The 24,664-nt window shown below is 47.2% G+C and overlaps 1 protein-coding gene across 1 annotated transcript in view; it reads right to left on the bottom strand.

Moving 5' to 3' along the window:
• The window catches only part of SCARA5 (scavenger receptor class A member 5), a 1,100,058-nt gene that overhangs the window by 733,088 nt on the left and 342,306 nt on the right, over positions 1–24,664 (bottom strand). The gene's annotated exons all lie outside the window — the stretch shown is intronic.

Below are 24,664 nucleotides of genomic sequence, written 5' to 3'. Positions count from 1 at the left end.
ATTTTATGTGAGCTAGATTAAAGAAGATGGGCAGGAGCCCTACAGACAGATGCCCGTGGCTGAAACCGCATACGCACACTGCTCCATACCCTGAGGGAATGCCACAAATTGCACGCCTACTGGCCAGAAATACAGGTCCAGATGAAATGGTTGACGGGACAACTGGTTCATCTAATGTCCTGGGTGATGTGACTAGGTATTTGGGGGGAGCAGACAATACCCTGGTATCCCCTTATTTTCTGCAATATAACGCTGATGATGGCCAAGAGGGATATCATTCTGTGGTGCAGCAGGACAATACCTGCACAGGTCAATGGGCCCATAATATGGATTGATAAGGAGAGAACGGGATACCAAGCACAGGGATACATTGGGAAATTCAACAAAATCAGGGTCCGTGGGAAGAGGTACCGGACCTGGAGGACTGGAAAGGGCCAGGTGGAGTGTGATCCCAGTAGAATGTGTAAAGGGGCAGTGATGTCAGGACCAACACATAGTGGTCCTGTCTAGTATGTTCTATTACAGGATATTGGGTGGGGAGAGAGATGGGTTCCTGCTATGGATGTGCCTCCGAGATGGCAGAGTTTCCATACTATGTCCATGTATGGTATGTTGTTTCCTGTTACTATCAAATTAATACATTTTAAAAAATACAAAATTATAGGTTATACAAACAGTCCACGCCACCTAAGATGTGAACATCAACATGCCTTCAAATCCAGGGGTCTTGGGAGAAATATATTCAGAAAATGTTCCTGGACCAGTGAGAATACCATTTAAATAATGTGCCAGGAACAAATACTACAATTGCTGCACTGCTCTCTCTTGCATAATAGGGGATAAAAACATATATGCTATCCTTTGTGTGCTAGATTCTTATAAGAATGCTCAGGCATAGAGGTCGCATAATTTACACTCAAAAAGTGAAGCAACGTTTTAGCTTAAAAACGCCACATGGAAACCTAAATTCCCAAGGCTTTGCAAACTAAAGTGCAAAGTTTAGGAACAAATATCTCCTTTATCAAAATCCCGTACATCATACAGCTTTGGAAAAGTGGTAATGCTTAAGGTTAAAAACCATCAGCAAGAAACAAAGATCAGTCACCAATGGATCTAAAAACAATCATTCAACACAATTTCCAGGGCACCACACTCTAGCCTGTAAAGCATATCTGTAAAGAGTACATTCACAAAAAGTGGTTACAAATTATGCATTGACGTTTTGCGATCCTCATTTGCGCACTGATCTCTGTACAAATAGGTTTGTTCACAAAATAGCCAAAATTGCATGGTGTCACAGAAAGACTCACCCAAATAATGTTGTAGGTCCCAATTTGTGACCCCCTGCAGTTGGCCTCAATCATAGAGATGGTTGTGTGCAAGGGTCAGCAGACCACCATGTCTGTATTTAAATAAGGAAAACGTTTTTTAAATACAACACGAAACTGCATTTTAAGAAAGTTTCCCTTTTTATAAAGGTTCACTGGGAGTTAGCAGTGGTCCACTTTCTCAAAGGGGAAGGGACACAAAGGATATCCCGTCCCAATGCGAATCAGGTATCACCGCAAGTTGAGAGTCGGTAACTGATCAATGGTTGTGACTGGAATTACGATAAAAAATCATTGATACATCATGGTATGAATCGCGAACGGAAGGGATGCTCACATCACCCTGATTCCAGATTCGCAATCCAATTCTAAGCCCATTTAGCAATTTGGAAAAACTTTAAAAGAGCACACGTACAATAAGGAAATTAGCAGAAAGTAAAGAAAACTGCATAAAGGGATCAAATTTTGTAAAGAAAACAAAAACTGCCCAATTAGAAGGCCTTGGATGGACATGTGTATATATATCCGCTGAAAACACACAATTAAAAATAGATTGATGCTCAAATACATGGAACCACTGATATTCACCAGCTATGTTTAATAATACACACAACATAATTTATGGTCGAATGCCATGAATGAAAGCCCTAACCTGAGAAAAACATGGTGGACAATTATTGGTTAAGTTGTGTGTATATTCTAAAACAAGTTTAATGTAAATTCATGGTTACCTTTGGTTATAATACCTCAACATATGTTTAAAAAAACTCAGAAATGTACCAAAAAAATACACTTAAAGTGCAATTATAGTTGTGAATTAAAAGTAAAAAACACTGGAATTTGCAAGTTAGGGTTTGGAACACCATATATACTCCCATAACAGCAATGCAAACAAAAACGCACACAACAAATACGGTTACGATGGTTTGTTCAGGAGAATTGATCAGGTTTTTAAAACATAGGTTTAGGTGTTATGACCAATTCTAACCATAACTTCACATTAACCTTTGTGTTTCTTCTGGGAATTTTATTTTATTTTATTTTATGATCATAAACAATATCAAAGAGTTTGCAGCATCCAATACTCCGAGGGGGGGCCATCACCTGCTGTTCACAGCTTTCATTTATAAACAGCAGAAGGTCCGGTGCAGGACATGGCTTCCGGCCATCGCCTGTGCCCAAATATAGGTGGGCAGCCACCATCTGCTTTGCATGGCCTTCAGCCTAAACAGCAGGTTTTACTGTGGCTCCCAGTCTTTCTCCAGGCCCTAGGCCCAACACTCCATAAGTGGCCAATCCTATTGTGAATGTCCATGGGCAGTAGGGTTGCCCGCAGGGCCTGACTTCCAGTCATGAGTAGTGGGGTTAGCCTTTATAATTCCTGCAACCAATTGTCCATAGGTGGTCAACACCCACAGCACAAGGCCATAACCATTGGCCATACACAATGGGGTTTGCCACTGGGCCTTACCTCTGCGGGGCCCTTTGTAAACACTCTGCTGGCAAGTATCTACAGTTGTGCATAACCTTTAGCCATGTACAGCTATGGAGCTGCACCCAACGCCTCAACAGTCATCCCCAATGTGCACAGCTGTGAGCAGAGGGGATTGTGTGGAGGGCCATCCATCTAAGCCCCTTGCTGGCAGCCAAACCCATCCCACCACCCACCAATCCAGCCCACAAACGTAGGCCCTGACATCTGGGCAGCTAACATGACCACTTTCCACAGGCAGCCAACACTCAATGGTCTTCTCACATGCACAATGGGAGATGGCCACAGGGCCTTGCCTCTAGCCAGGTCTTGCACTCAATACTCCATGGGCTGTTTATCCCCACTGCTCACAACTTTTAACCATGGCAGTGGGGTTGGCTGAAGGGCTTTGTCTCCGGCCAGTCACTACACCTAACTCCCAGAGGACGGCCAACACATGCAGCCTACAACCTTTAGATGACTGCAGAGCTGGCCTCCAGTTAGGCCCTGAACCCAACACTCAGTGGGTGGCAAACCCTACTGATCACAGTCTTCAGCCATGCACAGGTGGAGGTCGGATGTAGGCCCAAAGCTCAATGTGTAGCCACAACCAGCAACTTATGGCCTTTGGCTGTGTGCTGCCCTACACGCAACCCACCTCAGGCTCCCAATGCCCATAGAACATGGCCTTCAATACAACACATGCCATAACTTGAGCCACCCGCAATTCTCAAGTCACAAATTTTGCAAAAAGTACAGAAAGAATGATCAAGATAAGAACATGGTGTCATAGTAGGTGGTGCAAGGTATGGGGTGTGTGTTGCTAACCATAACTTGCAAACTTCAGTGGTTTAACGAGTTTGAGCCAGAACCATGCCTCACTTAGATCAGCCATGATTGGGTGAGTGCCTAGCCTGTGCCTAGCCACCCCCAGGCCCAAGCCCAACCCACCTGGGTTACTCTACCCCCCACAGTGCATGCCCTTTGGCCTTGCACAACAGGGTTTGGCACATAGCCTGGCCTGAAGCCAAACCCTGTGCTTAACCTGTGAGGTTGCAGTGCAACAATTCTTGGACACAGGGCCTGGCCTGGGGCAAGGCCCGGTATCCTATCTACTGACTTCTTAGCAAAGCCATGCACTCATTTTACTGTTTGATTTTGCCTGTGATTGTTTTTAATCTGCATGAAATTCCTAAGTCAGCTCCTACTCAAAAGCCAGGGACAAAAGGGTGGTCAAACATAGCACTTATTATGGCCACTAGCGAACTCTCAAGTCAACTCCAACTCATGAATCGCATGCCAAAAAAGGCACTTTTTTCAGTGCCTTGTATATCCACTCGCCTAGGCACCTTCAAGGACAGATCTTCAAAACTTTGCATGCCAAAACCTAGCTGACTTAGGTGACAGCTGGTCAAGTTTTGTCTAAATCCATCGAAGGAGTCAAAAGTTATAAGCAAATAAACAAATGTGATTCAATAAATAACATCCTTACAGGTCCAAGTCAAAAAACATTGGAACGTCCTCAGCCATTGACTTGAACAGAAGCTTTCCACTCTCTGACAAACAAACTTTTAAAACAAGGTTTTAATGAAGGATACATTTGCTTGATAGTCATGCAAGAATGTCAGATTTTTGCATCCAATTGAACTTTAATGCTGTTAGAACTTTTATTTTGATGTTCCCTGTTGTTCAACATTCTGAAGTAGCCTAGGTGACATGTAGCACTTTATACATCTCTAAAATGAATGAATAAATAAATGCTATGAATTTTCATCAGACAGAGTCTGATAGGTACGAAAGTGTCTGCCATCTTGGCACAGGCTAGCTGGTGGAAGGCCTACATGCTCACCTATCTACTACAGGCTGCCGAAGTTTACCCTATGTTAGTTAATGTCCTATTAGACCTGACATCCTTGGCGAGGTATACTCCCAAACCTTTTGACTTTTGTCCTCTTGTTTTGCTGATTTTATTTTCGATGGGTTTACTCTCCAGTAGCGGCTGGTGTCAGGGAAATGTGGTGGGCTGCATGGGTGGAGGGTTCTGTAACAAAACAATTTAAAAAAACGTACCTGCCGGTCTTTTGCTCTTCTGGACACAGGCTAAAGCTTCCAGACTTCCCTATGCCAATCCAGCCGCTGCTCTCATGCCATGACAGCAGTGTCAGGATTGGGCAGAGTGGGCTTGTTTTGCACTCCATCGGGAGCTGGGAGCCTCTGCCTGCTGGTATTTCTACCCAGGTTGGAGAGATGTCAGTGCGCATGACTGCAAGCAGGGGGGGGAGGCTTCTCCGCCATAGCGAAGGAGCCGCCACTGGGACTCTATGCCCTTTACCACTGCTAACCAGTACTAAAGCGCTTGTGATCTCTCCTTCGAACATGGTAAAATTGTCCTTCTCCTAATTGGCACATTTAATTTACTTGTAGGTCCCTAGTACATGGTACTACATGTGCCCAGTTCATTGCACCTCCTGGTCGGCAGCCCCATCAGAAGTGATGCAACTCAACATAGGACCTTGCATTACATCCCTCGCAGTTACTGATTGTAACCAGAGCAGCGTGATGCAACTCGACACAGAACTTTGCCTCGCAGCACAGTTCAGCTCCTGATCACAACCAACATCAAAGGACGGAAAGCCTCGCATTAAGAACATAACATACAACACTCAGTGAGACTAACCTGGTCCCTGAATTAGGCCCTTACTCCGGCCAGATTGGTATGAACTTGTGACTTGTACCAGTCGAGCGCAACCAGACAACTGCAATCAGAGATTTCTGCTCCTTCTTGCTATTTTCACTTAAAACCTTAAAATTCAATATCTCCACTTCTGCAGATTGGATTTTTGTCATTCTGGTATCGTTTTATTTATTCAAATGTACTTCATTTTTCTAAGTTGGTTTGGGATTTTTCTTGTGTTGTATTTTCGCATTATTACTGTTTGTGTGCTGCATAAATATTTTGCACCTTGCTTCTAAGTGACAACTGACTGCTTTCGGACAAGCTAACAAAGGATTTAGCACATGTTCATTTACTAGCTTTTGTGGTTCACCCTGACAAGGATTGTGGTTGTTGCCTGAATGGGGCTTCCACCCCCTCAACCAACAAGCCCAATTTCTTACACGTTCCATCCGAATGTGCAGGGGACGAAAGCCTAAACAAACACATCAAAGCTGTTTTCGGATGCACTCCACACCCCTTAAAATGTCGCTTTAGGTAAAGATCCACAAAGAGAGAAGGATTGAGGAAGCTTTTTAGTGGTACTTAGGATTGTATTCCAGGAGAACCGTACCCCAACATTGACTGATGTGCCAAATAAACCTAAGCCACAAATGGAATGTGTAATCTAGGAGCTGCAATTCAAGCGCATCCAGTGTTTCCAATGGGATGGAAAACGTGTGGGCCTCTGATAGGGGCTTGGCCAAATGCACATGGTCTTAAACGTGAACTAGAATCCTGTGGTTAACATAGCATGCAAATGAGAAAAAACAAGGACCCCCTGAACAATGGATAGTTCAATTCCTAGGACAGGGACTTGAGTAGTAATGACAAAAACTCCTAGGCAATGTCAATAAAGTAAACAAATTACACAATATCTATGACAATAAGAAGACCAAGGAAGACGGAAAAAATATGTTCAAAGTTGTTACTATTTTAATAATTTCTTCTAATATTATTTAAACAAATGATATTTATACAAAACATTAAAAAATAAACGCAATATTTAACACATTACATTTAATCAATATGTATAAATAAAAGGTTAAAAAGTGGCAATATCTTTATTAACTCGACGCGCGTTTCGGCGTATACAACGCCTTCTTCAGGAAAGCCACACAATTATAGATCCTTTTTGAATGTGATGAGTTCCTAGTGATTAAAACCTGCAACTCCATAGTTGGTAGATGTCTTTAATTATAATAAATGGCTGATTAAAATGTAATGCACCGGATGTGCAACGATGCATAGCATGCTGCATGACCAGTATTTGAGTGCCTCTATCTGTGTTTTCTGTTAGTGCATCCAAATACATTACACAACAATGAACACTTACACCCAAAACAAGTCAGACATATTGGCTTTACCAATGCTTGTTAGCACTGATTTTTATTTATACACAGGAATAATAATTCACAACTTCCATTCACATCACTTTTCTCTGCTATCTCCTGCTCTGTGTTTCTCAGTTATGCACCTTGTCTCCACACATCGTTCCTCCATCTGTATGGTTCTCCTTTCATCTGCTGCTTCTCGGTCCCTGTGCTTTCAAGCTCTCCTTCCGCACGTACTTCCTTTCGTCTTCTCCACTTATCATCCACTCTCACTTGCACTGCATTTTCTTTCACTTTGGCGCTGTCTGTATTTCAACAGCTGTAAACCTCCTTCTCATACTTTCCCATAGAAATGCAATTACAATTGAGGTCACCACTCTGTGCTATATAGAGAGGCCAGGGATTGAATGAGCATATAGGAAGAAAAATTGAAGACATGCACAGTAAGGCCCTAATTGCAAGGTCAGAGGACGGGTTCCTCCATCACAAATGTGACGGATATCCCGTCCGCCGTATTACAAGTTCCATTACATCCAATGGAATACAATGCGGTGGATGGGATATCCGTTACGTTTGTGATGTGGTAACCCATCCGCCAAACTTGTAATCAGGCCCCTAGTAACCCAATCACCTGCAAATTCAACTTCAGCTGTCTTAATCATGCTCCATGATGAACACCGATCCACACTTGAATCACTCATTCACCTGGAGGTTATTCAGTTTCCAGTATATGCTAAATAGGACTCAAATACAGGGGTGGCTACTCTGTTATAGAGGAGGAGCGTCGCCCCCCTGAAATGCCCTCAGAGAAAAAATATAAACTGGTAATGAAGTGAATTCATCACCATTTTATTTTTAATCACCCCGTCCCGAACAGAGTGTCAGGGTGGGACGGGGCCAAATGGCACCAGCATCGGGGAAGAGGGTGGGCTGCATTTTGCATTTGTTTAAAGTGTGCATGTCTCTTTGGCCGGCTACCTTGTGACGGCCAGCCAGACATGCGCACTTTAAACCTCTCAACCCAACTGTCTTAAGACAGCTGGGTTGAGAGTAAGTGCAGACATTCAATGCCTTCAGGAGCGCCGACAGAGGCCGCTCCCTCCAATCAGGGCGATGCTTTCAGGAGTATGAAAGCAGCGCTTGGATTGGCTTGGGAGCCTGCCTCGAGGAGAGAAATGACGGAGGACTTCACCTCGTTGCAGGAAGGTAAGTGTTTTATTTTATTTAATTGTTATTTTTTCACCCACCTGCCTTACCACCCTTGGAACATTCCAGCCGCCACTGCTCAAATATTACATGAATATAGGACAGAGAAATAATCCTAGCAAACAGGGGCACATATACAATTTTTTCAAGGGTTCTTGCACAGATAATGAGGAAATAAATCAGTGTTTTTGCTTGTTAAGGGTATGAATACAGGCCCCGTAGGCAACCATCTTAAAGTAGGGTTTTAATTATTGCCCATGCTGAGCCCTAGCGGGGCTGGCAGCACTTAAAGCCATGCAGGTAATAAGCAGCAGACAGAGTAGCCTGAATCACCACATTAAGTACAGATTAGGTAAGGTCCCCGTAGGGCCAGACTGCAAACCAAACTGAGCCCTGGAAAAAATGATCAACAAAGCTCCACGCTGAAGGAGGATGTGAACAGAATGATGCCACGGGGGCATGGCTGACTCACTGCAACCCATCCTGCTGTGCAAGCTGCCTCCAAGCCTGCAGCCTACTGTGGAATGTCAGAGTGGCCAGCCAGGCCTTTGGTCCCCGCTTTCAAGCAATCGCAGACATGAGGGGTTCAGAGACCTCCTGGGCTTGGTCCATTTGCACAAATGTGTGGGAACCAATGTCCAGTGGTGGTCAGATGGTGATTAGCGCCTTGAGACCCTCATGGGTGAGTAGCCGCACTATACAAATCCCTGATTGATTAATTGATTGATTGAGAAATGTGGTTATGCCTGTGTGGCGCAACCAGCAGTCACCAGCAGGAAGTGTTCTCAGGCAGTGCGACCGCAGCCACCGCACCGAGTGCTGACTTCGGGTGGGAGCACCGTGTTTCCAAGTAAATTCTGGTTTTAAAAACACCTGCTGCCGCGTTCCTGGCCACCAGCAATTTTCAGGCAACAATAAAAATATCAACCTAATACCGGTGATTATTGTTCTTCCTGGAGGGAGATCGGAGTTTTCTCTGGTGGAACTTTTGACTCAACATAATGTAGAGCAGGGGGTTAACATACTTGCGGTAAAGAAGGCGTATCATGAAGATCATAGAGTGCATATAATGTACATAGGTGAGTGGGTTACTGCTTTTGTCAGAGAGATCCTTTTGTTACTTGCAGTTTATAAGTTAAAACCCTAATATAGAACAGTGAATCATTAACTGTCATCAAACAGCTGTAAGCAAGCTGCAAGCTATGGATCAGAGCTAGCGATTACACTGGTACACGTGGCGCTACACCACTACATAACCCCTTCCACCACTCCGTCATAAGCCACGGGTGCGCTGTGCTCATGACGGAGTGGTTCCGTCATGCTGCGGCCGTTGGCGGCCGCTCCTCCCACGCGGCGCTAATTCCCCGCCTGTGCGGGCGATTAGCGCAGTGGGTGGAGTCATGACGGAACCACGCCGTCATGAGCACAGCTCACCCGTGACTCATGACGGCGTGGTTCCGTCATGAGCACAGCGGCGCCGTCAACCCTCCCAAACCCCCCCAGCGCTGCGGCGGAATTCGCGCCGCAGCGAAGGGGTTAAATGCATATGAGAGAGAGTGGTTATGGAGACTTGAGGGGCACTGTTAAAGGTTGGTAGTGAGGGAATCCATGGCGGCGGTGGTCATTGGGGCCGCACCGGGCGCCACCAGTGCTAAAGCTGGCCCTGGCCACCGGTGACTGCTTTGAGATGAAAAACGCAGCAACACCTAATTTGTTAAAAGCGGCATATAGAATGACCTAGACAGACCCAACTTAAACATTGTACCATATGGAAACCACTTCTAACTTACCATTTATGATGTGATTGTGGTTGCTGAAATGCAATGTCCATCTTTGGGGTTGTTCTTTACTTACCATCAAGCATGCAGCACATTCACTGTGTGTTCATGCTTGACTACCACAGTGCTATAAAGAGTGCAGGCTGCTATTACTGGCTGCACCTTGCCATGCCAGGGTAGTTCATGCTGGGACACTTTGGCTAGAGGCTACAGCAAATCATCCCAGGCTCACAAGGATTGCCTCACAGTGGGCAGGGTCCCTCTCACCACATGTTTCTCGCTCTGTTTACTGGACAACTTAGATTTTCAAACCACAAACTAGTACCAAAGGTGGAACCGTTTCTTTCTTTTATTACATTTACTTTCCAAATTCGCAAGATGAAAAGGATAAAAGTTCTGAGCTGGAAGAACACATTACACAAGCCAAAAATAGAACCACTAACATAGAACAGCATGAAGTAATCTGGCAGCCTGCACTGTGATGCAACTGGGTCAACTTTATTTGCCATAGTTTTGCAAAGTGTCTCTTACTGTACACAATTTCTGTTTTCTGTTTTTACCAATCGATTTTAAAAACTATCTTTTCTTCATCCTCCAAATGCCTTGCATGCAACTCATTGCCTTGGTTAAAAAGCTACATGAGGGGGAGGAGCCTAGCGCTTGACCAAGATGGCCGCGTGAGCTCTGAGCTCCCGAGACCCTCGCGCCCTCCGTCGACTATCCTGTCTCTAATCCTGTCTGCATGCATGGCATCGTGTAGATGACTTGTCAGGGAGGCGATTGATGCTACCCGAGGTCGGATCGCCCACCGGGAACCAGAGTTATGCATGGCGGAAGATTGCGGCCTATCTCCGAGGGATGCCAGGGGCTGGAGTTGGCAGGATGCCCGACCTCTAGTTGAACAACAGCGGCCAGGCGAGGTGTGAACTGTCGGATGGAGGTCCCCGTCCTTTCACTTTCACTTTCTCTCCCTTTGTCTGCCCTGCCCCTGGAGAGCCCTTGGTGGCTTTATTTTCTTTTGGACGCTCTACATGCTACTCTGGCGGCCCACTGCAGACCTGATCACTCCTGATTCCTCTTGCTGAGAGAGGGCCGTCTTATCGGAACCGAACTGCTTGGTGCCAACCATGTCGGGCAAAGCAGAGGTGGATCGGCTGAAGCCTAAGTCAACCAGGCGGGGAGCCTATTCTCAAGCTAATAATATGGACCGCTATGCTCTGCAGAAGGGGTCACCGAGTGGGTCGAGCCAGTCGCCGGATACCCAGAAGGAGGTCTCGCCCCTGGCCCCGGAGCTCTCGCTGCAGGATGTCATGGGGGCGCTCGAGGGGATGCAGACCTCGATTGGGAGACAATTTGATGCCCTGGTGCATAAAGTGGATACCATCTTGGTGGACGTCAACCTGATCCGTGCAGATTTGGGCAAAACCAACGAACGGGTTAAAACCCTGGACCTCAAGACCACGGGCATCGCCGATGAGGTTTCGGAACTGCAGACCGAGGTTCGTAAGCTGAGGACCGAGAGTGATCTAGCCGCCCGTCGGCTGGAGGACTTTGAGAGCCGGGCCAGGCGCAACAACGTGCGCGTTATCGGGGTCCCGGAGTCCTCGGATGAGGCTTCGGTTGACCTGCTCGTGGAGGATTTGGTGCTTAACCACCTGCAGCCTAAGGGTCTTGGGAAGTTCTTCGCGGTTGAAAGGGCCCACAGAGTGCCGGGTGGGAAGCCCAGGGTGGGAGCCCCGCCGAGGCCGATCGTCGCCCGGCTCTTTCATTTTCGAGATCGGGACGCTATCCTGCAAGCATCGAGGGTAACGGGCCTGGTCCCCTTCCAGAACGCGTCGGTGAATTTCTATCCTGATTTCACCCAGCAGGTGCAGAGGCAGAGACAGGGCTTTCTGGGGGTGAAGAGGCGCCTTCGGGAGAGGGTTCTGAAGTATGCCATGCTCTTCCCTGCCAGACTACGTGTGGTGTACGAAGACCGGACATTCTTTTTTGAGTCTCCCGCCATGGCCGATGAATGGCTGGACGCTTTGCCCCGACGACGGACGGGAGAGGACACTGCCGCGGATGGGGACAGTGGCCGGGATGGGCAAGGGGGATGTTTTCGGAGCTGGTCTGACACGATTTGACTTTATCTAATGACTTGAACGGAGTGCAGTAAATGCGGAGGGTTGCGGAAGGACGAGGGGAGCTCTTTCCTCCCTTAGGGTACTTTTTGTAGATTTGGGTTTGGTAGGGCGACAGGCACACTGCAAGTTGGGGGGGCTTTGTAAGCTGCAGCAGGGGTGCAGGGTGGGGGGGATGGTTGGGACTTTGGGTTTGTTGTTGGGGGGTTTGTTTCTGCAAGGCGTAATGATCATTCTCGGGATTGTTCCATGGTGGCTCTTCGGGTGGGGGGTAGGCCTCTTTGTGTTTGGGGATGGGGGGTAGAGGTTTAAGTGTTATTAGCTGGAATGTTAATGGTTTGAGAGATCGCATTAAGCGCGGGATAGTTTTGCAACACTTGAAACGGTCAATGCCAGATGTTGCCCTACTGCAGGAGACACACCTCATAGGTAATACGTGTTATGCTCTTAATAGGAAGGGTTATAAATTCATAGCTCATTCGGGATTTTCCTCCGGGTCCAGGGGTGTGGGCATCCTAGTCAGGGCCTCGCTACCATTTGAGGTGGACTCCACAATTGTTGACGATAGGGGGAGGTTTGTGGCGGTGGCGGGGAGGTGGGAAGGTAGAACTTTGGTTTTGGTTTCGGTTTATGTCCCTCCAGCCCTGCAGGCCTCCACGTTTACAGATCTGGGTAGGGCCTTGCTGGAACTCCCGGGAGGTATGCTAGTGGTGGGGGGGGATTTCAATGCTGTCGGCTCTGGGCTGCTGGATAGGTACCCGCCCAGAGACACTGGGGGGGCCCAGAAGTGGCTCCCAGACTTACTAGACACACTCGGCCTGATAGATTGCTGGAGGCTCCGGCACCCCACACAGCATCAATACACCTTCCACTCCGGGGCGCATGGTAGCCTCTCTAGGATTGACTACCTGCTCACTTTGGCTGCGCACGCCCCACTGGTGTCTGAGGTCAGGCACATGGCGCGTGGCATATCGGACCATTCGCCAGTGAGGGTCAGGCTGGACATAAGCCGCGAGGGAGGGGGAAGGGTGGCTCCTATTAACCCCTGGTACTTTCGAGATTCTAAGATGCGCAGCGCATTGGTGAAGACAGTGGATAATTTCTTCAAGGACAATCATGGGTCCGTGGACTCGGCTGTGTCGTTGTGGGAAGCATTTAAGACCGTGCTGCGAGGGGAGGCCCTCTCACTTGTAGTGGCGGCCAAGCGGCGGAGAGATGGCGAGGTTATGCAAGTGGAGGAGGAGATCGGGGCTTTGGAGGGAGCGTTAGAGGAGGAGGTAACAGCGGCCTCACTGCATGAGCTGAGCTTGAAGCAAGCCGAGTATAAGGACCTTGTGACAAATGCCGCTAAGACCCTCAGTAGGGAACAGCAGGGCCGCCTGTATGATGTTGGTGACAAGGCCGGGAAGCTCCTAGCTTGGCTGGATAAAAAAGAAAGGGTTAATAGAGTAGTGCCGGAGTTGACGGGAGAGGGGGGAGAGGTGATTGTGGAACCTGAGGGGATTGTACAGTCTTTCTCGGACTATTTCTGTAAGGTTTATGCCTCAGTGTCGGATAGGCCGCCCGAGGACTCGCGTGACCTCTTGAGGGATATCGCTCTGCCCTGTCTCTCTGATGTAGATAGAGATGATCTTGATGGAGACATAACGGTCGATGAGGTGGCGGGAGCTATTCGCGCGCTGAACCCGGGCAAGGCCTCGGGCCCGAATGGCTTGCCGATTGACCTGTATAAGCTGTTCCCAGATAGGGTAGCCCCTCACCTGCGCGCCATGTTCGTGGAGGCGCGGGGGAGTGGGACCCTCCCGTTGGACCAGAGGCTGGCGACAATTGTTGTGATACACAAAGATGGTAAACCCCGAGATAAGTGTGCCTCCTATAGGCCCATCTCACTCCTCAACGCCGAGCCGAAGATTCTGGCTAAAATCCTGGCGGGCCGATTGGTCAGGGTACTTGGAGACTTGATTCACCCGGATCAATCCGGTTTTATTCCGCATCGCAACACCGCGTTAAACCTTCGGCGCCTTCATGGTGTGATCGCCAGGGCTGGCACGCTGCGAGAACCGGCTATTGTGGCGTCTCTTGATGCCACGATGGCCTTTGATACGGTGGAATGGGAGTATTTGTGGGCTGTGCTAGCCAAGTTCGGCTTTGGCCCTGGTTTTGTGAGTTGGGTGAGGTTGCTGTATGAGGGACCCCTTGCGAGTGTGGTGGTAAATGGCCGAGCATCGACTCCGTTCCGGCTTGGGAGGGGGACTCGGCAGGGCTGCCCCCTGTCGCCTCTGCTGTTCGCCCTTGCCCTTGAACCGCTGGCGGCGTGGATACGATGGCATCCGGACATACGTGGCCTTCGCTGGTCACCCAAACACGAGGATCGCATTTCGCTATATGCTGACGACATCCTGTTGTATCTTGCCTCGCCCAAGAATTCATTCATAGTGGTTTGTGACGTTCTTACATCTTTCGGTAGGAACTCGGGTCTCGTCATCAACTGGAGTAAATCGTATTTATACGTCCTTAGTGGTGAGGTTCCACCGGTCCCGCGAACTTGTTCGATCCAGATTGCTCAGCAGGGCTTCATGTATCTGGGGATCTTTATCTCCATGGACCCCGCTTTGCGGTATGAGAGAAACCTGCTCCCCCCCCTGGCGCGCCTGCGGCGGGATGTTGAGGGCTGGCGGAGGTTGCCGCTCTCCCTCGTCGGGCGCACTGCCTTGTTCAAAATGATGTCCCTTCCTCGGTTCCTCTACGCATTGCAGAATACTCTGGATTGGGTGCCGGCCAGGTACTTTCGGGAGGTCGAAAGCCTCCAACGAACGTTGTTGTGGGATGGGCGGCCGCGGATAGCGATTGCTAAATTGACGCTTCCATGGTATGACGGGGGTATCGCTCTTCCAGACATCCGACGCTATTACTGGGCCACCCAGTTGTCCGCGATTAACCATGGTCTTTATGGCCCGGCTATCAGCCCTGGTTATGCCATGGACAGATGGTTGCTGCGTGGTGGGAACTATCTTAGGGCGTTGTATTCGCGGTCCCTCGACTCGTCCCTCACGGGGCCCACTGGGGTGGCGGTGCGTGTATGGAAGATGGCGACTGACTCTCTGGGCTGGAAGGATAGGCTCACCCTAGCTACCCCGTTGTTTGAATCTGAAAGGTTGGGTAGGCTTTGGCATACGAATGGGTTTGATAAATGGGACTTGATCGGCATCTCCAGGGTTGGAGATGTGCTGATTAAGGGGAGGATGAAGTCCTTTGAAGAGTTGCAGAAAGAGTATGAGTTGGGGGCATCCGAGTTTTTCAGATATGCTCAGGTGCGTCATGCCCTGCGGTCAGTCCTTGTGGAGGGTGAGAGGGTGCCTGAGTCCTCTCCTTTGGAGGACCGGATCCTTGATGGCCATATGCCAGAGAGCACGATCTCGCTCATCTACAAGAAACTGATAAATGTTCGGGCTGATATGCTTCTGGGGCTGCGGGACCAGTGGACCAGGGATGGACTCGAGTTGGATGATGAGGACTGGCAGTCTGCTGTTTCCTCTCCTAAGGAGGTTGCGATCCCGTCGCGTCTGAGGCTGGTGCAGCTCAAGATATTGCATCGAGTGTATGTGACGGGGCCGCGACTGGTTCATATGGGATTCTCTGAGGAAGGCCTATGCAGGAGGGGATGTGGTATGGTGGGTACTTTCCTCCATATCATTTGGGAATGTGGTGTCATCACGGAATTTTGGAGGCGAGTCCATGCGGTGATGGGGGAGGTGACGGGCATTGCTATGCAGCCGGAAGCGCAGTGTTGTCTCCTGAATGTCTGGGGGCCCACTGATCATGATGAGGCGCAAACCCAGTGGGTGACTCTGGGTAACATGGTTGCTAAGAGGGACATCGCGCGCTTGTGGGGTTCTGCGGGGCCCCCCACGTTAACCGCGTGGAAAGAAAATATGGACTGGAGCATGCTCAGGGAGAAGACAGTCTATTGCGCTAGAGGCCGCCCTCGGAAGTGGCATGCCATCTGGGGGAGGTGGAATCAATACAGGGGGGGAATATGTCTTGCCCCTGATCTGGATCCCCCCGAGGAACAGCTTTCTTCTTGATCTTCTTTCCAGCTTAGTATGCAGATGTGATGGTTAATTGACTTCTTGGGCCTCTGCGTTCCCCCCGTTTTCCTCTTTTCACAGTACTGTAACTGTTAGACGATTGGGGTCCGGCTCCCCCCTGAGGGGCTAACACCGTGGGTATTCAGTGTTGTTGCCTTGCTGGGGTTTGTTGTGTGTTTGTAATTATTTAAAAATGGAACCTTTTCACTGCTCCTTCAATGCACTGTGGACGCTTCTTTGTCCTCTCCTACCGAAGCTGCCGAACCTCCGGGTTGTCGGCTGAATAGCTGTGTCCAGATTCTTGAAGAAATAAAGGTTTTATAAAAATAAAAAAAAAATAAAAAAAAAGCTACATGAATCTTTTTCCAGAATAGAAAAATACAATTGTATTCTGCCGCTCTTGCATTCATTGTGGTTAGGAGAAAGCAAATAGCATAGCATTGTTTGCACCAGCGCACAAAATATAAGAAAATTAGTTTGCATCGTTTTGTTCTTTGTGGAGATTGAGCGACAATCTTAAAAAAAAAAGTTTGTATCAGAACACAAATTAAGTGAAATGAGATTGCACTGTTTTGGAATTGTTACTTAAAAAGGATCGTGAAAAAACATTTTCTGCACTGCATCAAAATTTGAATGAGAAACAGAGGTTTGCCTGGTTGTGCATCGTGAAACCAGCACAAATAGTGGAAGGTTTGTGTGCGTCAGTTTCTATGCCAACTTTATTATTGGATAAGGGGACATTTGATCAGTGGCGGCTCCTCGTGGGAGTGCTGCGGGGCAATGGTGTGGGCGGGGTGGGGGTAGTAAACTCCGGCGTACGACCAGGCGGAGTTAAATGAAGAAAGAAAGAAATATAACTAATTACATTGCGCGCGCTGCATCGCCATTTGGCTCAAGTGAAACCGCCATGAAAAAGCTGGCGAAAGGCAAGGAAGGGGCCTCACACAGAGCCCCCGGGCGTTTTAGCCGGGCGGTTGTGCATGGGGGCACATGGCAATAGCACCTTAGTTCGTGAAATGTGTGCCATGCACGCCATGGTGCATGACACATTGCACAGGCAATGACAGTGCTGCACCGCAGCGGCATCTACTGCGGCTTCACTTAATGGCTAATCCATGCTGCCACGGTTGGACTGCTGACCTCGGACCGCTTGTAATACGGCAGTCTAAAGAACACCAGCATTACAGTGTTGCGGCTTCGGCAGTCAGGTGGTCAGGTTGCCGAAGTCGTAACAAGCCCCTTAGCTCAAACACCATATTATGAAAGCAGGTTTGATGAAGAGGCAATGTGTTATCAAAATGCGCATGTATGTTGTGTTGGGTTTTGGTGTGGGGGTAATGTGTTTGTTTTAGTATTCTTGAGTTTTACATTACATTGTATTGCTGTTGAGCTGTACAATGGGTCTTGTGCTGCAATCTGTTACTTTTGTTTTGTTGTGCTCTCTTATATTTTTCGTGTGTTCTTATGTGGCTTTGCATTGCTACTGTGCTCTGCTCCATTATTTGCCTCACAGATGTCTACAAATGCTGCTTCATTCCAGTCAGGAGGGGCACATTCCTTTACAGTTCCAGTGAAGAAACACCCATTTGCCACTCTTTAACATGGTAAAATACACTGCTTGAGTTATTTAACTATCTAAGACACCAGTCAGTCTAAAACTGTGGCAGAGACCGTCTTCAGTTAGCCCTCTCAGCCCTCACTTCCTGTGAACGCCCCCAAGTGTACAAGTGTATTTAGATGCCACTGGGAAGTGTGGGGAAGTTTTTAAATGAAGGGGCTCTCTGCTGCACATGTGATAACTGGGTCAGTCCGAGTACGCCCTGGAGACAGCACAGCTCAAAAACAAAAGGCACTGATTGCCGTTCCGTGGTGCGCTCGGTAATGTTACTTTACGTGAAAAAGGTGCCCCACCCCTGGTGCACTAGGATTGAGTCCTGACTGCACACTCTGGCAGCTGCAGTAATCTGGAACTAAGCAAGACAACTCTGGTAATAAAATCTCAGCAGATCTTGGAGGTATGAGAGATGATGAAAGAGACCTTTGATGGCAGCCATGGGGTGGCAGCTGCCTCAGCCGCCCCCTTTCTTGGGCAGTAACTGGCCTAAGTCAGTAATAAAGAATTGGAATCTGAGACTTTGGCAGTATAAATATAAACATATCGCCCTCTTGTTAGCAGCACGGCTCTCACATCCAGGGCATACACAAGTCTAATTACTTTTTTTACCCCACTCAGGTCCAGGTTTATCAAGATTGAACGCAGCGCAATACAGCAAGATGTCTTGCTGCGCTGCGTCAAATGGAGAGGGCAGGAATGCGCCATATTTACTAACATAAGGTACATGCCTGCTCTCTTTCTGCTCTGGCACGCTTGAGGCTACCATTGCCAACGCAGGCACCCTTGTGCTATGGGACAGGGTGCCTGCATTACCCCCGGGATTGTTTTTGTGCACAAAATAACCCTTTGAGGCTTTTTCCTCTTTCTAAGTGTGCTGCAGAATGTGCCATGTAATGCCTTCCTGATGCAGAGTAACGCAAGGATGAGTCTTGCACGGTCGTCCATTACCTCAGATTTACTATGCCAGCAGAGCCACGCAAGGGGGCTGTGCGCGGCATAATAAACCTCCCTTAAGCCTTGCGTCACTTTGCAAGCTCTTTATAAATCCAACCCTCAGTTCACAAACGGGTCCCAACTGAAGTGAACTCGGGTCTTATTTGACGGATACTGCGTGGTACCCAAGCAATGAGCCGCAATACATCAATATGAGAGCCATTCTCTTCCGGCAGGTAGACAATCATTTCCTCCATCCTGTGGCATCTCCATCCAGATGGGCCAACATGATTCCCTTGCTCCTTCTGCTGTTTGTGGGACTCACTGAACTTCACTCTGCTGCATCTTTGCCTCCTTGCAGAGATCATGAAGCACAAGCATTGGTCGCCATTATGCATTGTTTCCCTTCAACTTTCATCCAATCCCCTGTACTTTACTTGCAATGACAGCTCCACGCTGCTCCCCTTTTCTTACAGGCAGTCTCTGTTCAGGGCTGTCACAGGAGAGAGAAGCAGACGAGGCTTTTTGCTCCAGGTCCTGCTGTTTTAGGGCCCTGCATTGACACTATGCCAACTCTATTTGTATTTCACAAAAGCAGGGCTAGCATCAGTAAGGCAGGTGACCTCAACTGCACTGGTTGTCACTGAAAAAGTAGAAATGGGCCCCACATCATGTTTGTGACCCGAGCCCCAAAATCCCTTCTGCCAAGTCTGTGTTTTACTTCATCTGAAAAGCGGTCTTGCAAGTGCTCTAAAAGGAAATAAAGAGAAAGGGAAGCAAAAAACGAAAAAAAAGAAAGATAAGAATAGGAAAAATGTTTTTTCTTCTTAATGTTAGTAAGTTTCTAAATTAGACATGGTAATGAGGCTTCTGGTGGGGGTGAAGGTCAGCTCATCAGTGCTGCGCTCTTTATTGTCACGATTCCAACATGTCTGGCCCTCAGCAGGCCAGCAGCATAATTCCTTTCAAACTTTTTGTTTATTAATCTTAGATCGTGCAGTCATTACCCGAAGCTGCCCACTTGAAACAAGACAAAACAACTGCCTTTTATTGAGACTCTAATTTTTGAGGTTTTCCATAAAGTCTAGCTGTAAGAAGAAGCCATCGCGGTAGCCAAAGAGTCGATGGTAAAAATAACTCACAGTGTATGTGGCCGCGTTCCCATACGCGTTGTCCGATGACGCTGCTTTGACCCCCGGGTGGAGAAGGCCCACCATGCATGAGATGCTTCTCTGTATTCATCAACCTAACTTTTCTGGTTATTCACAAAACAAGACCAGCCTCGTGCTGGGGCCATAGGACGTTTGTGAGGGCCAAGAACACCTGATGTGAATTAAGAGATTGTTTCACGATTGTTTCACATAAGTTGTACCTCCAATTGCATCTTAAGGAATCTTTCTTTACAATCATTCCCTATGAAGGTTCGACAATACCGCGAGCTGGCAGGGTATGTTAGTGATTTATGCATCAAGAATCCTCCTGCTTTTGAGTGATGTTCTTCCAGTTTCCCAAGGTGCCTAGAATCGCAGCCAGCACTGTATGGCGCTGTTTGAATGGTCAACGTCTTCTTATTGCGCCAGAAAAGAGGGATATAGTGTTTGATCCTGGATAAGGCCCTCTCCCAATGAGGAGCGTCTCCCACCAATGTTTTGACTAAAAGTCAAACATTATTAATCCCAGCGACGCCCCGCGGTACGTGAGAATCATCAGTGTTTCAGATAGCGCAGGGCGTCACCGACGACATGCTGAGCAGTGTCGGGGACGCCATGCATGCAGATGCTAAAACAGTGCAATGTGACGCTTGCAAACATAATATATGCGCAAACCATAATTAGTGTGTTCTAGTGGCACAATGCATCTTAAAAGGAAAGAGTGCGCTAGATATGAGGTCATGATTAAGCAAACCTTTAAACATGAAAGATGTTGCCATGTAAGGGCAGGAGGAGACTCCAGGAAGCCCACCAATCACAGAAGAGAGGAAGCAGAAATTAGCATGCACGGAGGAGGGGGTTGAAATCCTCACCACAGAGGCCCTTCTATGCCCAGTCCAGTGGTCAGTGTTCATCAAGCTTCCGCGTGTACAGATATCAGCATTGCAGACTGCGTGTCGAGGTGAAGGATGTCACCCACTTGCAGGGCAGTGCATCTGCTACAAGATGTGATATTGATTGAAATGGAGCAACAAAGGAAAATGGTACAGAACTGTAAGGTTGCCATGGCAATAGGTGGTGGTCCAGGGAGCCTGCCACCCCCCAATCTTGTGGAATGCAAGACAAGGCAGGGTGGGCATACATGACCAGTCTGCTATTGGTAAGAAATGGATCAAAGCAACACCTGTTACTAAGATCCTTCACAAGCACATGTGTAAAACAGAGTTCATGTGATCACACGCTAAGAGCACATGTCCTTCAGACCCAAGATTCATCTCCAGCACAGTCATCACGCATCACAGCGGAGGGTGATGGCTAGAGTCAACGCACCCTGTACATAGTGCCCATAGGCAGGTGAACTGTGAGCTTCTGTCACACATTCATCTCAAACAACTGGAATCAATGTACTCTCGGTGTAATGTACAGAGCAACAATGCAGCTGTCTGTGTATTCTCAATGCCTATAGAAAAGAGAAACTTCTAAAAGGGCAGAGACGGACGTGCATGGTGTGACAACACGCTAAAATGTCACCTGTTCCTCAAAGAGGTGAATCTGCCTCTCTGCAACTAGATACTGGCAACACGACTGGTACCCCAGGTCTACTCAGAACATTGATGACAGAATAGTCAATGCATTGGTGTCTACTCAAGAGGCCCTAGCACTGCCTCCAAATCCAAAGCTCCTACTTCAACAACCATTGGCATAGCCAATAGGTCTGGTGTTAGGCTCCAGTCTTTTGACAAGTTTTTGTTCTGCCATGGTTTTTTCAAAACAAAATTGTTGGGGGAGGTGCTGAGTGCCCAACAATCCCCACCCCCCCGCAAAACAATTGACTGAATACAAAAATATTTCTTCATCTCAAAAAAGCACCTATTCCCATAGTAGTCCCTGGCACTGATGAGAACAACTTTGTGTGTGGAAGTGCTCCTTGTGAAAGGGCAGAATGGTGTAACTCACAGTGAAGTCAGCCAATGGCTAAAGTGTGCTGACTCAGTGACCCATGATGCATGCTCAAGTGGGTGGAAGAAAAATATGAATGACTCAACAACAAACTACAGGATAATGTCTGGCTGAATATACACATACTTTTAGCAAAATCAAAAGGCATTAACTAACGTTAGATCTAAGGAGCAAATTGGTCTGGCATTGACTACCAGCCTCATGCCTTTGCTAATGCTTTTTAAAATTCTTTTTTGTAAATCTTTAATACAAATACAGCGGGTTGAAAAGACAGATAAATAGAAGGCCTTGCAAAGACAGAGAAAGAGGATAGTCTAGATGGCTAGACAGTGTTGCATTGATAGATCAATAGTTGCATAGATAGGTAATTAGAGAGGGTTATATACATAAAAAGGGCTGCATAAACAGACAGACAGATAGATAGATAGAGCACAGATTGCATAAACAGATAAATAAACAGACATAATTTCATTGATAAACAGGCAGATTAAGGGAGTTGAGAAGATAGATCGATAGAAAGATTGTAGACAACATTGGAACAAAGGTGTTATTAGCATTTTGTGAAAGGTAAGGATATGTGGCTTAGAACAGATGGTGGGAGGAAGAGCATTCTAAGCGTTGGCTGTGACCATCAGCCTGAGTTCTGCAGAATCTTGGAACCGACACAAGATAAGTAGTGGAAGAGTGCAGAGCTCTGGAAGGGAGGTACTGTGTGAAAAGAGGAGATGTGTACAAAGAGACCTAATAGGAAATCGTAAATTGCATCAAATAACGATTTGCAATTTGTGGTTTCTTATTAGAAATCTACTAGAATGGACTCGGTAGAAGTGGGTACACTTTGCACACTAACTTCTACTGAATGAATTGTTTTATTGTGAACCAACCTATTAATTAATAGGTTGGTTCACAAAACATTTATTTTGTAGTGGGTCGTAATTCAACCTACCTCATTAATATGCATAAGGCCCACTACGATTGATTAGATTCACAAGCATGGTGGCCTGCTGGGATCAGTAGGCCACAATGTCTGATTGCTTTAGATAAAGCACTCTTTTATTTTTTTAATGCATCTCATTTTCCTAAGCGGAAAATGGAATGCATTTAAGAAATAAAATGAATAATTTTACAATTATTTTTTGAGGACCAGGCAGCGGTCCTATGGATTACTGCCTGCTCCGAAAAATCTTTTTGTCAACATTCACAGATGAAAAGTGGTCCCCAAGGGACTCGTTCCTATTTGCTGATGGTTATCATCTGGTGCTAACATATTGTTTGGCGACTGGACTTCAGTCGCAAAACATTAACACTTAAGTTAAGGAATCGGTATTTGGAATCAACCCCATTTACAAACCCCTTCCAAATACCTTCTCTGTATTTCGTCAGAAACCCAAATTATGATTTGGTAACATGGTACCGATTCACAATTTGGGTTTTGAAAAACCCCGCCCCACCTAAAATCTCTACATGGTTGCATAGTTGCAAAGGCTTGTAACCTTTGCAACTGTGAAATGTCTTTGTACATCAGTCCTATACTTCTTATGCATAGTGGAGTGAACTGCCTGGTGACAGAAGCACATCTTTGTTGAATAGGAGCCCACTGCAAAACTCTGATATGCTTCAAGATGCTAGAGTATTAAGGAATGAATGCGAGAAGTCACACTGCAACATTCTGAGTGACCTTTAGCCTGTGTAGTAGGTAGCATTGGAGCCCCACATAGAGTGCATTTTAGTAGTCCAGTCTGCTAATGACCAGTGCTTGGGCCAGCTGTTGCTTGCATGCAATGGGAATCAGTGGTAACATTATTTGTAGAAGCTTCATAGTGAGGAAACAGGTAAAAGTAAATTTCTGGATGTGAACATTAAATGACAAGTGGACATCAAAAATGACTCCCAGATTATGGACAGAGGAACCTGGAACAGGACAGAGTTCAAGAGAGTGAGGCCACCAAGAAAACCACCAAACTAAGACATCTCCGAATGCAGAGACTTCCGTCTTCTCAGAGTTTAGGCACAGGGAATTGGAGCTCATCCAATCGGCAATTGCAAACATACAGGATCTAAAGCGGTCCTGAAAGCCTCAGCTTTTGTCCATGTGCGGGACAAGCTGTGTGTCATTAGTTTAAGCCTAAAAACAGAAGCGAAAGGGCATTGTAAGTTCTACAAGAGATGCCGCATAAAGGCTGAACAAATTGGGATGAGTGCTGAATCCTGAGGTACTCCACAGCTATGGGGCAAAAAGGAGGGGCTAAATGGACCAAGGTGCTGGCAGGGTATAGTTGATTAGCCGATTAGCCAGGTCTCAAGGACTTTTGGTGATGCAATGAATTAAAGTGCCACGTTTTATCACCTCCTTACAAGTCAAGTAGGTTTGCAGTATTTCCTATGTCCTTACCCGCCCATCCTGAAAGCTTGTGTCCAACTCGGGGCCTTCGTTGTTGGTGTCATCAAAAAATTATACTAGTCTGTCAACAATATTTCCAAAAGCTATTCCACCTTCTATGGCTAGTTTGTGTAATGAGCAACATTCTACAATCATCTCACATAAAATCTCGGGCCGGTACCATAGTCTACCAAAAGTTCTAGGCATTGGAACTATGGGGTGAGTATGAAAAAACACTGCTTAATGACGCCATAGGTCATCCTGAGTGGTGTGTTACAGGTTATCTCAGCAGGGGTCTTTAGTTCTAAAGGGTGTCATCCGCCATGATCTGGGGGCATGTCGGGTTTCAATCCGGACCTGCTGAAAGCCCCTCCCATCCCTAAATATCTTCACGTGAGTGAAGGAAACAACTCATGTTTTGGAGAAATAGGGCGAAAACAAGGAAAGGGAGTGAGGAACACCGAAGCGCATCTCGCTCTTAGAAGGAATTTGTCTTATGCTGGTAATGGCGCAGTGAAACTTGATGGAGGAGGAATGACAGGTCACTGCCCCGGCTGTAAGGTAAGTAGGAGAGGACTGCTGAAT

This window comes from Triturus cristatus, chromosome 6, assembly GCF_964204655.1.
Source record: "Triturus cristatus chromosome 6, aTriCri1.1, whole genome shotgun sequence".
Classification (NCBI taxonomy): domain Eukaryota; kingdom Metazoa; phylum Chordata; class Amphibia; order Caudata; family Salamandridae; genus Triturus; species Triturus cristatus.
The sequence above is the reverse complement of the archived record's forward strand: the minus strand, read 5'-3'. Positions and strand labels throughout refer to the sequence as shown.